Genomic DNA, 14,175 nt, shown 5'->3' on the forward strand with positions numbered 1-14,175 from the left:
AGGGACTTGGCCCAGGTCCACCGCTGAGGACGCTTCTACAGACTACAATTCAGGCAGCGCCACCGCCCGATTTTCATGCTGGGCTCTTCCCGGTTCGCTCGCCGCTACTAAGGGAATCCTTGTAAGTTTCTTTTCCTCCACTTAATTATATGCTTAAACTCAGTGGGTGTTCTCGCCTGAGCTGGGGTCGCAAAGTTGGAGCTAAATCTGCCCTACCCCATGGGAGGACAAGAGAGAGTAAAGCAAGTTCGAGCGATGCCACACAAAGCCCGCATCGGCTAACACTGACTGCCCATCCAAGGGGACAAGATCACCGCTTGCCAACGCACGCCATGAAACATCGCTTGAGGTATTTTAGCCAACCACACCGCATGGGGCACAGACGACCAGCTCTGCTGCTCCCTAGCATATTGCAGGGAGCGTGTTTGAATGGGATGCGACACCCAGATAGACGTGCCCTCGACCGAGGCCTCGTGCGCAAATTGTGTTCAAAAACTCGATGATTCACGGGATTCTGCAATTCACACTAAGTATTGCATTTCACTACGTTCTTCATCATAACAAGAGCCGAGATATCCGTTGCTGAGAGTCGTTTCCACGTGTATTACCAAAAAATCAGCCACAAAACTGAATAGGGGCACCCCCCACAACAAATGTAAGGCCAAGGGGAAAAAGGAGGAAAAACGCATGAGAGAAAGAGAAACAAAGGTGTCTAACCCCCTCACAGGGGGAGGCTCGAACAGAGGACAATCTCCCCCAGCCCCATGCCCTCGCAAAAAGGGGGGAAATGCGTGGAACAACGATTGAGAAGGACTAGGGTGGCCACCCCGGGAGCTTGCACTGCTTTTAGCCCTTCCCCGACACCAGCCCACAACAATTCCCCCTTTTCTCCGTAGAGTTAGGGACCGAAAGGAAGAAAAGGGTAGAAAACAAAGCTCAAACAAGGCACAAGCCTCCCAAAGCCCCGTGCCTTTGGCAAAATGGGGGAATTGAAGGGGACGACAATCAAGAAGGACTAGGGTGGCCACCCGGGGAGCTCGTACTGCGTTTCGTCCTTCCGGAACACCAATCCACAACAATCCCACCTTTTCTCCGTAACACTAGGGGCCATGAGGAAGAAGGGAAGAAAACAACAAGAGAGAAAGGGATATATCAACCATGGCTACCGGCTCACAAGGGGAGGCTTCAAACAGATAACAATCTTTCCCAACCCCGTGCCTTCGCAAAAAGGGGGGAACTGCAGGGGATGGTGATCGAGAAGGACTAGGGTGGCCACCCTGGGAACTCGCACTGCTTTTCGTCCTTCCCGAACACCAATCCACAACAATCCCACATTTTCTCCATAAAGCTAGGGGCCGAAAGGAAGAAGGGAATAAAACAACATCAAAGAAAGAGAGATATCAACCATGTCCATCGGCTCACAGGGGGAGGCTCAAATAGAGAACAAGCTACCCCACCCCTGTGCCTTCGCAAAAAGGGGGGGAACTGCAGGGGACAGTGATCGAGAAGGACTAGGGTAGCCACCGTCGAAACTCGCACTGCTTTTCATCCTTCATGGACACCAATCCACAACAATCCCACCTTTTCTTCGTAAAGCTAAGGGGCCAAAAGCAAGAAGGGAAGAAAAAAATAGTAAAGCAAGAGATATCAAACGTGGCTACCGGCTCACAAGGGGAGGCTCAAACAGAGAACAAGCTTCCCAAACCCTGTGCCTTCGAAAAAAGGGGGGAATTGCAGGGGACGGCGATCGAGAAGGACTAGGGTGGCCACCCTAGGAACTCGCACTGCTTTTCGTCCTTCTCGAACACCAATCCACAACAATCCCACCTCTCCTCTGTAAAGCTAGGGGCAAAAGGAAGAAGGGAAAAGGAAGAAGGGAAGAAAACAACACCAATGAAACAAAGATCTCAAGAAAAGAGAGAAGCTCAACAGCACGCCGAGTAGATGTCCGCTAACCAAAATGAAATCAAACAAGGCACCCAATCAAAAAAGCGTCCTGCCTCTTCACACCCTCCCACATGCATTCAGCACAACACCCTTTCCAGCTTTACAATATAGCAAACAACCAAGCAAATAAAATCACAACCTAAAATTGACCAACAGAAAAGACAAGGGCCACGATGAGACCAGTGTCTGGAGCACGTCACTGAGAGGCGCACAACCCCCCAACCCAGTAGCACAAGGCTTCAAACGACAAAAAGACTGTTGCCAATAACACAAACCCACCCCGCTCTTGCACCCCTCCGTGTACAAAACACCCAACAACCTTTCCACCGAGAGAGTCAACGGGGGTCAAATAATCAAACTCCAAAGAGGAGTTGTCACGGGCTGACACTCAACGCTAGAGAAAGCCGCAGGCCACAAATACATTGATGGTGCAAGGCCACTAGAGAGAGGGATGTTCGCAAAGTGCACACCACGAAACAAAGAAATGACGCAAGTCCAACAAAAAACCCACAATCCAAAGGGAGGAACAAAGACACAACCTGCTACTTCTTTTTCCCTCAGAAGGGGAGTGGGTCACGAGAGGACAAGGAATTCCCTCGACGGCAAAGGCATGAGATAAGATTGCCACCCTCATGCTTGTCATGGGAAAAATTGCGATCTCGATGGAGCTCAAACCGAGGGATGGGTTTTTCATTACCTCGACACCCAACCCTTCCGTGAGGGCATGTCGAGGAATGGTCGGGAGGGACTAGGGTGGCCAACCCAACTGACCGCACCTCGAAAATCTCACCTCACGAAAGGTTTGAGCTACCAGGCATGCGCGCAACCACTCCCTCGACCCAACCACCAACGAAAAAGCTCACCCAAGCAACACATCAACCGCCACCACCTTTTCGAGAGAACCAACTATGGAAGCGCGCACCCTTGGCCCATGCCTTCCAACAAACAAAAGACCAAGCACCGTTGCTACGAATGAGTTCAAATTTATCCATCGTATTTACCGAGCACCTCAACTCTGCAGCAACCATGCCCGACCGAACAGATCGTCGGAAGAGCTCTCAAGAAACAAGCTTCCAGACCCCCTGCAGAAACACATTGGTGGGAAGAAAAACAAAGGATGGGTGGGACAAGCACAAGCATGGCTTGCAAGCACACACGAAAAAACAAGTGTAGTTACCTCGAGACAAGCAACCAACAATGTTCCTGCCAAACACCAAAACTGCTCCCCTAGAGGCGCACCACAAAGTCCCACATTGCAATCGAAACCCAACCAACCCGAACCAAAAAAGAAAACCCCTGCTATCAATTATCCTACCGAAGGTTCACCTACGGTAACCTTGTTACTACTTCTCCTTCCTCTAAATGATAAGGTTCTTCTCATGACGTCGACGGCGGCGAACCACCATCATCGACGCAATCCGAACACTTCACCGGATCATTCAATCAGTAGGAGCGACAGGCGGTGTGTACAAAGGGCAGGGACGTAGTCAACATGAATTGATGACACGCGCTTACTAGGAATTCCTCATTGAAGACCAGTAATTAAAATGGTCTATCCCCATCACGATGCAATTTGAGAAGATTTCCCAATCCTCTCGAACCAGGAATAAAAACTCATTGGCTACATCAGTGTAGCGCGTGTGCGGCCTAGAACATCTAAGGGCATCATAGACCTGTTATTGCCTCAAACTTCCATGGCCTAAACGGCCATAGTCCCTCTAAGAAGTTGGTCGTGAATGGGAACCTCCGCGTAGCTAGTTAGCAGGCTGAGGTCTCGTTCGTTATTGGAATTAACCAGACAAATCACTCCACCAACTAAGAACGGCCATGAACCACCACCCATAGATTTAAGAAAGAGCTCTCAATCTATCAATCCTTACTATGTCTGGACCTGGTAAGTTTCCCCGTGTTGAGTCAAATTAAGCCGCAAGCTCCACTCCTGGTGGTGCCCTTCCGTCAATCCCTTTAAGTTTCAGCCTTGCAACCATACTCCCCCCGGAACCCAAACACTCTGATTTCTCAGAAGGTGCTGGCAAAGTCCTTAGAGCAACATCTGCCGATCCCTGGTCGGCATCGTTTATGGTTGAGACTAGGACGGTATCTGATCGTCTTTGAGCCCCCAACTTTCGTTCTTGATTAATGAAAACATCCTTGGCAAATGCTTTCGCAGTGTTCCGTCTTTCATAAATCCAAGAATTTCACCTCTGACAATGAAATACAAATGCCCCCGACAGTACCTATTAATCATTACTCTGGTCCCGAAGGCCAACACAATAGGACCAGACTCCTATCACGTTATTCCATGCTAATGTATTTAGAGCATAAGCTTGCTTTGAGCACTCTAATTTTTTCAAAGTAACAGTGTCGGAACCACGACCCAGCCAATTAAGGCCAGGAGCACGCCGCTGACAAAAGGGACGGAAGGGAGTGTGCACACCGAGTAGGCGGACCAACCTTTACAACCCAAGATCCAACTACAAGCTTTTTAACTGCAACAACTTAAATATACGCTATTGGAGCTGGAATTACCGCAGCTGTTGGCACCAGACTTGCCCTCCAATGGATCCTCGTTAAGGGATTTAGATTGTACTCATTCCAATTACCAAACTTGTTGAGCCCAATATTGTTATTTATTGTCACTACCTCCCCATGTCAGGATTGGGTAACTTGCGCGCTTGCTGCCTTCCTTGGATGTGGTAGCCATTTCTCGGGCTCCCTCTCCGGAATCGAACCCTAATTTTCCATCACACGTCACCACCATGGTAGGCCTCTATCCTACCATCTAAAATTGATAAGGCAGAAATTTGAATGAAGCATCGCCAGCACAAGGGCTGTGTGATCCGTCGAGTTATTATGATTCACCGGAGAAGCGAGCAAGCCCGCGCCGGCCTTTTATCTAAAAAAAGCATCCCTTCTGAAGAGTCGGGACTTGGTGCATGTATTAGCTCTAGAATTACTACGGTTATCCAAGTAGTATGGTACCATCAAAAAAACTATAACTGATTTAATGAGCCATCCACAATTTCATAGTCTGAATTAGTTCATACTTAGACATGCATGGCTTAATATTTGAGACAAGCATATGACTACTGGCAGGATCAACTAGGTAGCACCCTCCCACTTCAAAGGGCGTTACGGGTGCTCTCTTACCGAGAGCCAACCTAAACACCCATCAAGTCAAAGAGACGTCAAAATATCATGTAAAACTTTTATGCCTTGCACCTCTTGCATCCCAAGAACTAAGCACACGCAACATCCCAAGGACATGGAGATCAAATGGGCAGACCTTCCGAGCCACAACGCACCAAGGCCACTCTGGAGTTTGCAGCCCTGGCCCAACCAACAAGAAAACGAGCGATCACTCACCCACTCCCTTAGAAATGCCTCCAAAGGCCTCCACGCCCCACACCGAGGGCACCTAGGAGTCCACCCGGAGAGCAGAAATGATGGAACTCGATCACCTGATTGCCTGCGACAGCCTCGATGTAAAGGAAACAAATGGAGAATGACCAACCACGCAAACTCTATATTACAAATGAGCCACAACCCTCCCCGCCCCCGCACCGAGGCCACCTAGGAATCCACCTGGACAACAGCAATGATGGACATCGATCTCCCGACTACCTGCGACAGCCTCGATGTGAAGGAAAAGGAAGGAAATAAAAAGAGGATGACCAACCACACAAATCCTATCATAGAGAGGCCATACAAACCTCCCCGCCCCACACCGATGCCACCTAGGAGTCCACCTGGACAACAGCAACAGTGGACCTCGATCGGATGATCGCCTGTGGCAGCCTCAACACGAAGGCAAGGGAAGGAAATCATACAAGACAAAACGAGCCCACAACCTCCCTTAGAAATTCCCCCCAACCCACCCCTCCCCTCCCCACACAGGGGCCACCTAGGAGTCCACTCGGACAGCAGTAACGATGGACCTCGATCGCATGATTGCCTGTGGCAGCCTCAATGTAGAGAGGAAATAGAAGGAACTAAAATAAGACCAACTGAGCCCACAACCTCTCTTAGAAATTCCCCCGAACCTCCACGCCATGCACCAAGGCCACCTAGGAGTCTACCCATGACAGCAGCAATGATGGACCTCGATCACTTGACCGCCTGTGGCAACCACGATGCGAAGGCAAAGGAAGGAAGTAAATGCTAATCAAGAGGGTCGATACACAATACAAGAACAGATATCCGAAAAGGAGGATGGATCGGGCAGCTCCGCACCCCATGCACCCTACGTACAGGCAACCTAGGAGATTTCCCACAGCTTTACTGACCAGAAGATGAATAATTTTCCCCTACGGCCACCCCCACGCAAAGGAGGGAGGTCAAAGCGTTCCACCTCGAAATCCTTCTTCCAGATAGCCCCCACCATCGATGACTATAGTAGCAAGCCTCCTCCCCATTGGACCACGAGCGCATACACAATTGAAACAAAAAGTACCCCCCAACCCTCCCCACAGAGAGGCCACCTAGGAGTCCACCCGGATAGCAACAACGATGAACCTTGATCACATGATCACCTGCGGTAGCCTCAATGTGGAGAGGAAATGGAAGGAAACAAAACAACAAGACCAACCAAGCCCACAACCTCTCTTAGAAATGCCCCCCGACCCTCCACGCCACGCACCGAGGCCACCTAGGAGTCCACCCGCGATAGCAGCAATGGTGGACCTCGATCACTTGATTGCCTGTGGTAACCATGATGTGAAGGCAAAGGAAGGAAGTAAATACAAATCAAGAGGGTCTCTACACAATACAAGAACACATATCCAAACAGGAGGGATCAGGCAGCTCTGCACCCCACGCACCCTACGTACAGGCAACCTAGGAGATTTCCCACAGCTTTACCGACCAGACGATGAATAATTTTCCCCTATGGCCACCTCCATGCAAAGGAGGGAGGTCAAAGCATTCCACCTCGAAATCCTTCTTCCAAATAGCCCCCACCATCGATGTAGCAAGCCTCCTACCCGTTGGACCATGAGCGCATACACAATTGAAACAACAAGTGCCCCCCAAACCTCCCCTTCCCACAGAGAGGCCACCTACGAGTCCACCTGGACAGCAACAACAATGGACCTCGATCACATGATCGCCTACGGCAGCCTCAATGCAAAGGAAATAGAAGGAAACAAAACAAAAAGACCAGCCGAGCCCACAACCTCTCTTAGAAATGTGCCCCTCGACCCTCCATGCCATGCACCGAGGCCACCTAGGAGTCCACCTGGACAGCAACAACGATGGACCTCGATCACTTGACCGCCTGCGACAACCACTATGCGAAGGCAAAGGAAGAAAATAAATGCAAATCAAGAGGCTCGCTACACAATACAAGAACATATCCAAATAGGAGGAGGGATCAGGCAGCCCTGCACCCCCACACCCTACGTACAGGCAACCTAGGAGATTTCCCACAGCATTACCGACTGGACGATGAATACTTTTCCCCTACAGCCACCTCCACGCAAAGGAGGGAGGTCGAAGCGTTCCACCTCGAAATCCTTCTTCCAGATAGCCCCCACCATCGACATAGCAAGCCTCCTTCCCATTGGACCAGGATCACATACACAATTGAAACAACAAATGCCCATAAACGTTGTGACTTAACATTTCCAACCACAAAAGCCTGCCACGCACGCAAGATGCAAGGGAAAATCCGACCCCTCGATCAAACATATGGGCCAACACATCTATCAAAACCTCAAAGCCAACGCAACCATGAACGATGTGCACTTTGAAAAGAATGCCAACCCTTGACTTTACAATAAGGAGAACAACACCTCACATTGCCCGATGGAAAAAGCAAGCAAGAGGGAGGGTAGGTGGTTTACAACCAAAACCCTTCCACGTCCCTCTTAAATGTATGCATCTCAACTGACAATTCCAACACGGAAAGAGTACAAGCACAAGACACCAGCACCATAAACAGTCAAACAATGAAGAGGCTAGCCATCACAAGGAGCCACACCACAACAACCCCTACAACTCCCAAAACTTGGAGCAGAAGGGGAATTGTTCACATATGCCTCCCAGGACAAGCATGGCCAACATTACCGCTCATGTGCTACTAAGTGGGTATGGAGAGAAGATGAAAATCGGACACCCTACAAATGACCCAAGGCCATTCTTGAGGCAAACCCAAAAAACCAACTCAATTACCAACCCAACTTTCACACGAAAAGCAAAACCCTCCACACCAAATAGGGAGGAGGTGAACAACATAATGAGCCAATTTCAATGGAGCCACAAATGGCTACCCAGTCCAATCAAAATTCTCTATTCGCAACAACAGAGGGGCACGATAGCGACATAGGCAACGACGGAGTTTTGGGGCTTCCATATGGGACCACAACAACGAAGGCTCAAAGGAGCGCCGAGAAAGCTTTCAACATTCTTATTGTTGGGATGGGAAAGAGGGATAGAGATGAGCATGGCCCACATTACCACTCATGTGCTACCGAGTGGGGATGGAGAGAAGATGAAAATCGGCCACCCTACAAATGACCCAAGGCCATCATTCAGGCAAACCTGACAAAGCAACTCGATTACCAACCCACCTTTCATACAGAAAGAAAACCTGTCACCGGTATCTTCTGGAGGGGCACGAGGGGGACCAGGACGAGCCAATGAGCCACACCACAATAGCCCATATAGTGCCAAGAACTTAGAGAGCAGAAGGGGAATTATTCACGTATGCCTCCTGGGACAAGCATGGCCAACATTACTGCTCATGCGCTACCGAGTGGGGATGGAGAGATGATGAAAATCGGACACCCTACAAACAACCCAAGGCCATCGTTCACAAAAACCTAAAAACACAACTTGATTACCAACCCACCTTTCACACGGAAAGAAAACCTGTCGCTGGTATCATCTGTAGGGGCACGAGGGGGACCAGAACGAGGAAGGGAGCCACACCACAACACAACAACCCATACATCTCGAAGAACTTGGAGAGCGGAAGGGGAATTGTTCACATATGCCTTCCATGATGAGCCTGGCCATCATTACCACTCATGCGCTAGCGGGTGGGGATGGAGAGAAGATGAAAATCGGCCGCCCTACAGACGACCCAAGGCCATCGTTCAAGCAAACACGAAAACACAACTCGGTTACCAACCCACCTTTCACACGGAAAGAAAACCTGCCGCTGGTATCATCTGGAGAGGCACGAGGGGACCAAGACGAGCCAAGGAGACACACCACAACAACCCATACAGCTCCAAGGACTTGGAGAGCAGAAGGGGAATTGTTCACATATGCCTCCTAGGACGAGCATGGCCAACATTACTGCTCATGCGCTACCGAGTGGGGATGGAGAGAAAATGAAAATCGGTCGCCCTACAAACAACCCAAGGGCATCGTTCAGGCACACATGAAAACACAACTCGATTACCAACCCAGCGTTCACACGGAAAGAAAACCTGTCGCTGGTATCATCGGGAGGGGCACGAGGGGACCAGGACGAGCCAGGGAGCCACACCAAGACAGCGCATACAGCTCCAAGAACTTGGAGAGTGGAAGGGGAATTGTCCACATGTGCCTCCCAAGCCGAGCCTGGCCAACATTACTGCTCATGCGCTATCGAGTGGGGATGGAGAAAAGATGAAAATCGGCCGCCCTACAAATGACCCAAGGCCATCGTTCAGGAAAACCCAAAAACACAACTGATTACCAACCCACCTTTCACACGGAAAGAAAACCTGTCGCTGGTATCATCTGGAGGGGCACGTGGGGACGAGGACAAGCCAAGGAGCCACACCATAACAGCCCATACAGCTCCAAGAACTTGGAGAGCGGAAGGGAATTGTTCACATATGCCTCCCAAGACGAGCATGGCCAACATTACCGCTCATGTGCTACCGAGTGGGGATGGAGAGAAGATGAAAATCGGCCGCCCTAAAAATGACCCAAGGCCATCGTTCAGGGAAACGCGAAAACACAACTCGATTACAAACCCACCTTTCACATGGAAAGAAAAATTGTCGTTGGTATCATCTGTAGGGGGACGAGGGGACCAGGATGGGCTAGGGAGCCACACCACAACAACCCATACAACTCCAAGAACTTGGAGAGCGGAAGGGGAATTGTTCACATATGCCTCCCAGGATGAGCATGGCCAACGTTACCACTCATGCGCTACCGAGTGGGGATGGAGAGAAGATGAAAATCAGCGGCCCTACAAACGACCCAAGGCCATCATTCAGGAAAACCCAAAAACACAACTCGATTACCAACCCACCTTTCACACGGAAAGAAAAACTATCGCTGGTATCATCTGGAGGGGCACGCGGGGACCAGGATGAGCCAAGGAGCCACACCACAACAACCCATACAGCTCCAAGAACTTGGAGAGCCGAAGGGAAATTGTTCACATATGCCTCCCAAGACGAGCGTGGCCAACATTACCGCTCATGTGCTACCGAGTGGGGATGGAGAGAAGATGAAAATCGGCAACCCTACAAATGACCCAAGGCCATCATTCAAGCACACACGAAAACACAACTTGATTAACAACCCACCTTTCACACGGAAAGAAAACCTATCCCTGGTATCATCTGGAGGGGGGCGAGGGGACCAGGACGAGCGAGGGAGCCACACCACAATAGCCCATACAGCTCCAAGGACTTGGAGAGCGAAAGGGGAATTGTTCACATATGCCTCCCAGGATGATCATGGCCAACATTACTGCTCATGCACTACCGAGTGGGGATGGAGAGAAGATGCCTACAAACGACCCAAGGCCATCGTTCAGGCAAACCCAAAAGCACAACTCGATTACCAACCCACCTTTCACACGGAAAGAAAACCTGTCACTGGTATCATCTGGAGGGGCACGTGGGGACCAGGAAAAGATAAGGAGCCACACCACAACAGCCCATATAGCTCCAAGAACTTGGAGATCCGAATGGGAATTGTTCACATATGCCTCCCAAGACGAGCGTGGCCAACATTACCACTCATTTGCTACCGAGTGGGGATGGAGAGAAGATGAAAATCGATAACCCTACAAATGAGCCAGGGCCATCGTTCAGGCACACGTGAAAACACAACTCGATTACCAACCCACCTTTCACACGGAAAGAAAACCTGTCACTGGTATCATCTGGAGGGGCGCGAGGGGGACCAGAAAGAGCCATGGAGCCACACCACAACAGCCCATATAGCTCCAAGAACTTGGAAAGCAGAAGGGGAATTGTTTACATATGCCTCCCAAGACGAGCATGGCCAACATTACCGCTCATGCGCTACCGAGTGGGGATGGAGAGAAGATGAAAATCGGCCACCCTACAAACGACCCAAGGCCATCGTTCAGGCAAACGCGAAAACACAGCTCAATTACCAACTCACCTTTCACACGGAAAGAAAACTTGTCGCTCAGATCATCTGGAATTTGCATGGGCCCCCACACGACCGAAACGAAGCAACAAGGGAGAGCCGGGCAAACGAGTAGCATGAACATGCCCAAAGCCAACCTCGGGTCACAACTTAGCATTTTTTATTCGGGCTCATTGGCCCATGCGTGCCCTCACCCGAATGAATTTGCATGGGCGCCTGCACAACCGAAACGAAGTGACAAGGGAGAGTCGGGCAAATGAGCTGCACGAATGTGCACAAAGCCAACCTCGGGTCACAACTTAGCTTTTTTGATACGGGCTTGTTCGTCTGGGCGCGCCCTCACCTGAACGAGTTCACACGAGCGCCCTCAAACGACCCGCCTGAACGACCAAAACGAAGCAAGTGAGAGCCAGGCAAACGAGCTGCACGAACGTGCACAAAGCCAACCTCGGGTCACAACTTAGCATTTTTTATATGGGCTCGTTCACCCGGGTGCACCCTCGCCCGAACGAGTTCACATGGACACCCTCAACCGACCCGCCCGAACGATTTTTCATGGGCGCCCGAACGACCGAAATGAAGCGACAAGGGAGAGCTGAGCAAACGAGCTACACGAACGTGCACAAAGCCAACCTCGAGTCACAACTTAGAATTTTCTGATACAGGCTCGTTCGCATGGGCGCGCCCTCGCCCGAACGAGTTCACAAGGACGCCCTCAAACGAGCCGCCCAAACGACCGAAATGAAGTGACAAGGGAGAGCCGGGCGAACGAGCTACATGAAGGTGCACAAAGCCAACCTTGGGTCACAACTTAGCATTTTTGATACGGGCTCATTCGCTCGGGCGTGCCCTCGCCCGAACAACCCGCCTAAATGAGTTCACACGGACACCCTCAAATGACCCGCCCGAACGACCGAAACGAAGCGACAAGGGAGAGCCAGGCAAACGAGCTGCACGAACGTGCACAAAGCTAACCTTGGGTCAATACTTAGCATTTTTTGATACGGGCTCGTTCGCCCGGGCGCGCCCTCGCCTGAACGCGTTCACAGGGACGCCCTCAACCGACCCACCTAAACGATTTTGCATGGGCGCCCGAACGACTGAAACGAAGCGACAAGGGAGAGCCGGGCAAACGAGCTGCACGAATGTGCACAAAGCCAACGTCGGGTCATAACTTAGCATTTTTTGATACGGGCTCGTTCGCCCGGGCGCGCCCACGCCCAAACGACCCGCCCGAACGAGTTCACACGGACGCCCTCAAACGACACACCCGAACGATTTTGCATGGGCGCCCGAACGACCAAAACGAAGCGACAACTGAGAGCCGGGAAAACGAGTTGCACGAATGTGCATAAAGCCAACCTTGAGTCACAACTTAGCATTTTTGATACGGGCTCATTCGCCCGGCGCACCCTTGCCCGAACAACCCGCCCGAACGAGTTCACATGGGCGCCCTCAAACGACCCGCCCGAATGATTTTGCATGGGTGCCCGAAAGATCGAAACGAAGCGACAAGGGAGAGCCGGGCAAACGAGCTGCAAGAACGTGCACAAAGCCAACCTCGGGTCACAACTTAGAATTTTTGATACGTGCTCATTCGCCTGGGCGCGCCTTCGCCTGAATGACCCGCCCAAATGAGTTCACACAGACGCCCTCAAACGACCCGCCCGAACGACCGAAACGAAGCGGCAAGGGAGAGCCAGGCAAACGAGCTGCATGAACGTGCACAAAGCCAACCTCGGGTCACAACTTAGCATTTTTTGATACGGGCTTGTTCACCCAGGCGCGCCCTCTTCCGAACAACCCTCCTGAATGAGTTCACACGGATGCCCTCAAACGACCCGCCCGAACGATTTTGCATGGGCGCCCGAACGACCGAAACGAAGCGACAAGGGAGTGCCATGCAAACGAGCTGCATGATAATGCATAAAGCCAACCTCGGGTCACAACTTAGCATTTTTGATACGGGCTAGTTCACCCGGGCGTGCCCTCGCTCGAACGACCTGCCCGAACGAGTTCACACAGATGCCCTCAAATGACCTGCCCGAACGATTTTGCATGGGCGCCCGAACGACCAAAACGAAGCAACAAGGGAGAGTCGGGCAAACGAGCTGCACGAACGTGCACAAAGTCAACCTCGGGTCACAACTTAGCATTTTTTGATATGGGCTCGTTCACCCGGGCGCGCCCTCGCCCGAACGACCCACCCGAACTATTTCACATGAACGCCCTCAAACGACCCACCCGAACGAGTTCACACGGACGCGCTCAAACGACCCGCCCGAATGACTGAAACGAAGTGAAAACAGAGAGCCGGGAAAACGAGCTGCACGAACGTACACAAAGGCAACCTCGGGTCACAACTTAGTATTTTTTGATATGGGCTCGTTCGCCCGGGTGCACCCTCGCCCGAATGACCCGCCCGAACGAGTTCGCACGGATGCCCTCAAACGACCCACCCAAATGAGTTCACACAGACGCCCTCAAACTACCCGCCCGAATGAGTTCGCACGGACGCCCTCAAACGACTTGCCCGAACGAGTTCACACGGACGCCCTCAAACGACCCGCTCGAACGAGTTCACATGGACACCCTCAAATGACCCACCCGAATGACCAAAACGAAACGACAAGGGAGAGTCAGGCAAACGAGTTGCACGAACGTGCACAAAGCCAACCTCGGGTCATGACCTAGCATTTTTTATATGGGCTCGTTCGGCTGGGCGCGCCCTCGCCCGAACGAGTTCACATGGACGCCCTCAAGCGACCTGACCGCACGAGTTTGCACGGACGCCCTCGCCTGACCCACATGAACGGGTTTGCACAGACGCCCTCGCTCGACCCGCCCGAAAAACCCGCTCGAACGGGTTTGCATGGA

General features: G+C 51.5%; 3 non-coding genes across 3 annotated transcripts in view; all 3 read right to left on the reverse strand.

Annotated features, from left to right (window-relative positions):
• LOC149254589 (25S ribosomal RNA) overlaps positions 1-190 on the reverse strand; it is a 3,408-nt gene extending 3,218 nt beyond the window's left edge. The window contains exon 1 of the ribosomal RNA XR_016267739.1: positions 1-190. This exon is cut by the window's left edge and continues 3,218 nt beyond it. This is a non-coding gene — a ribosomal RNA (25S ribosomal RNA).
• A 247-nt stretch (positions 191-437) lies between these two features.
• LOC149254590 (5.8S ribosomal RNA) lies at positions 438-591 on the reverse strand. Its single transcript, XR_016267454.1, has one exon. It is a non-coding gene; the product is annotated as a 5.8S ribosomal RNA (ribosomal RNA).
• Positions 592-3,250: 2,659 nt separating this feature from the next.
• LOC149254591 (18S ribosomal RNA) lies at positions 3,251-5,056 on the reverse strand. Its single transcript, XR_016267688.1, has one exon. It is a non-coding gene; the product is annotated as an 18S ribosomal RNA (ribosomal RNA).
• Positions 5,057-14,175: the final 9,119 nt, after the last annotated feature.

The sequence above is a fragment of the Pinus tabuliformis genome, chromosome 7, assembly GCF_031772625.1.
Source record: "Pinus tabuliformis cultivar Carrire ecotype Pingquan chromosome 7, CPIR1, whole genome shotgun sequence".
NCBI lineage: Eukaryota > Viridiplantae > Streptophyta > Pinopsida > Pinales > Pinaceae > Pinus > Pinus tabuliformis.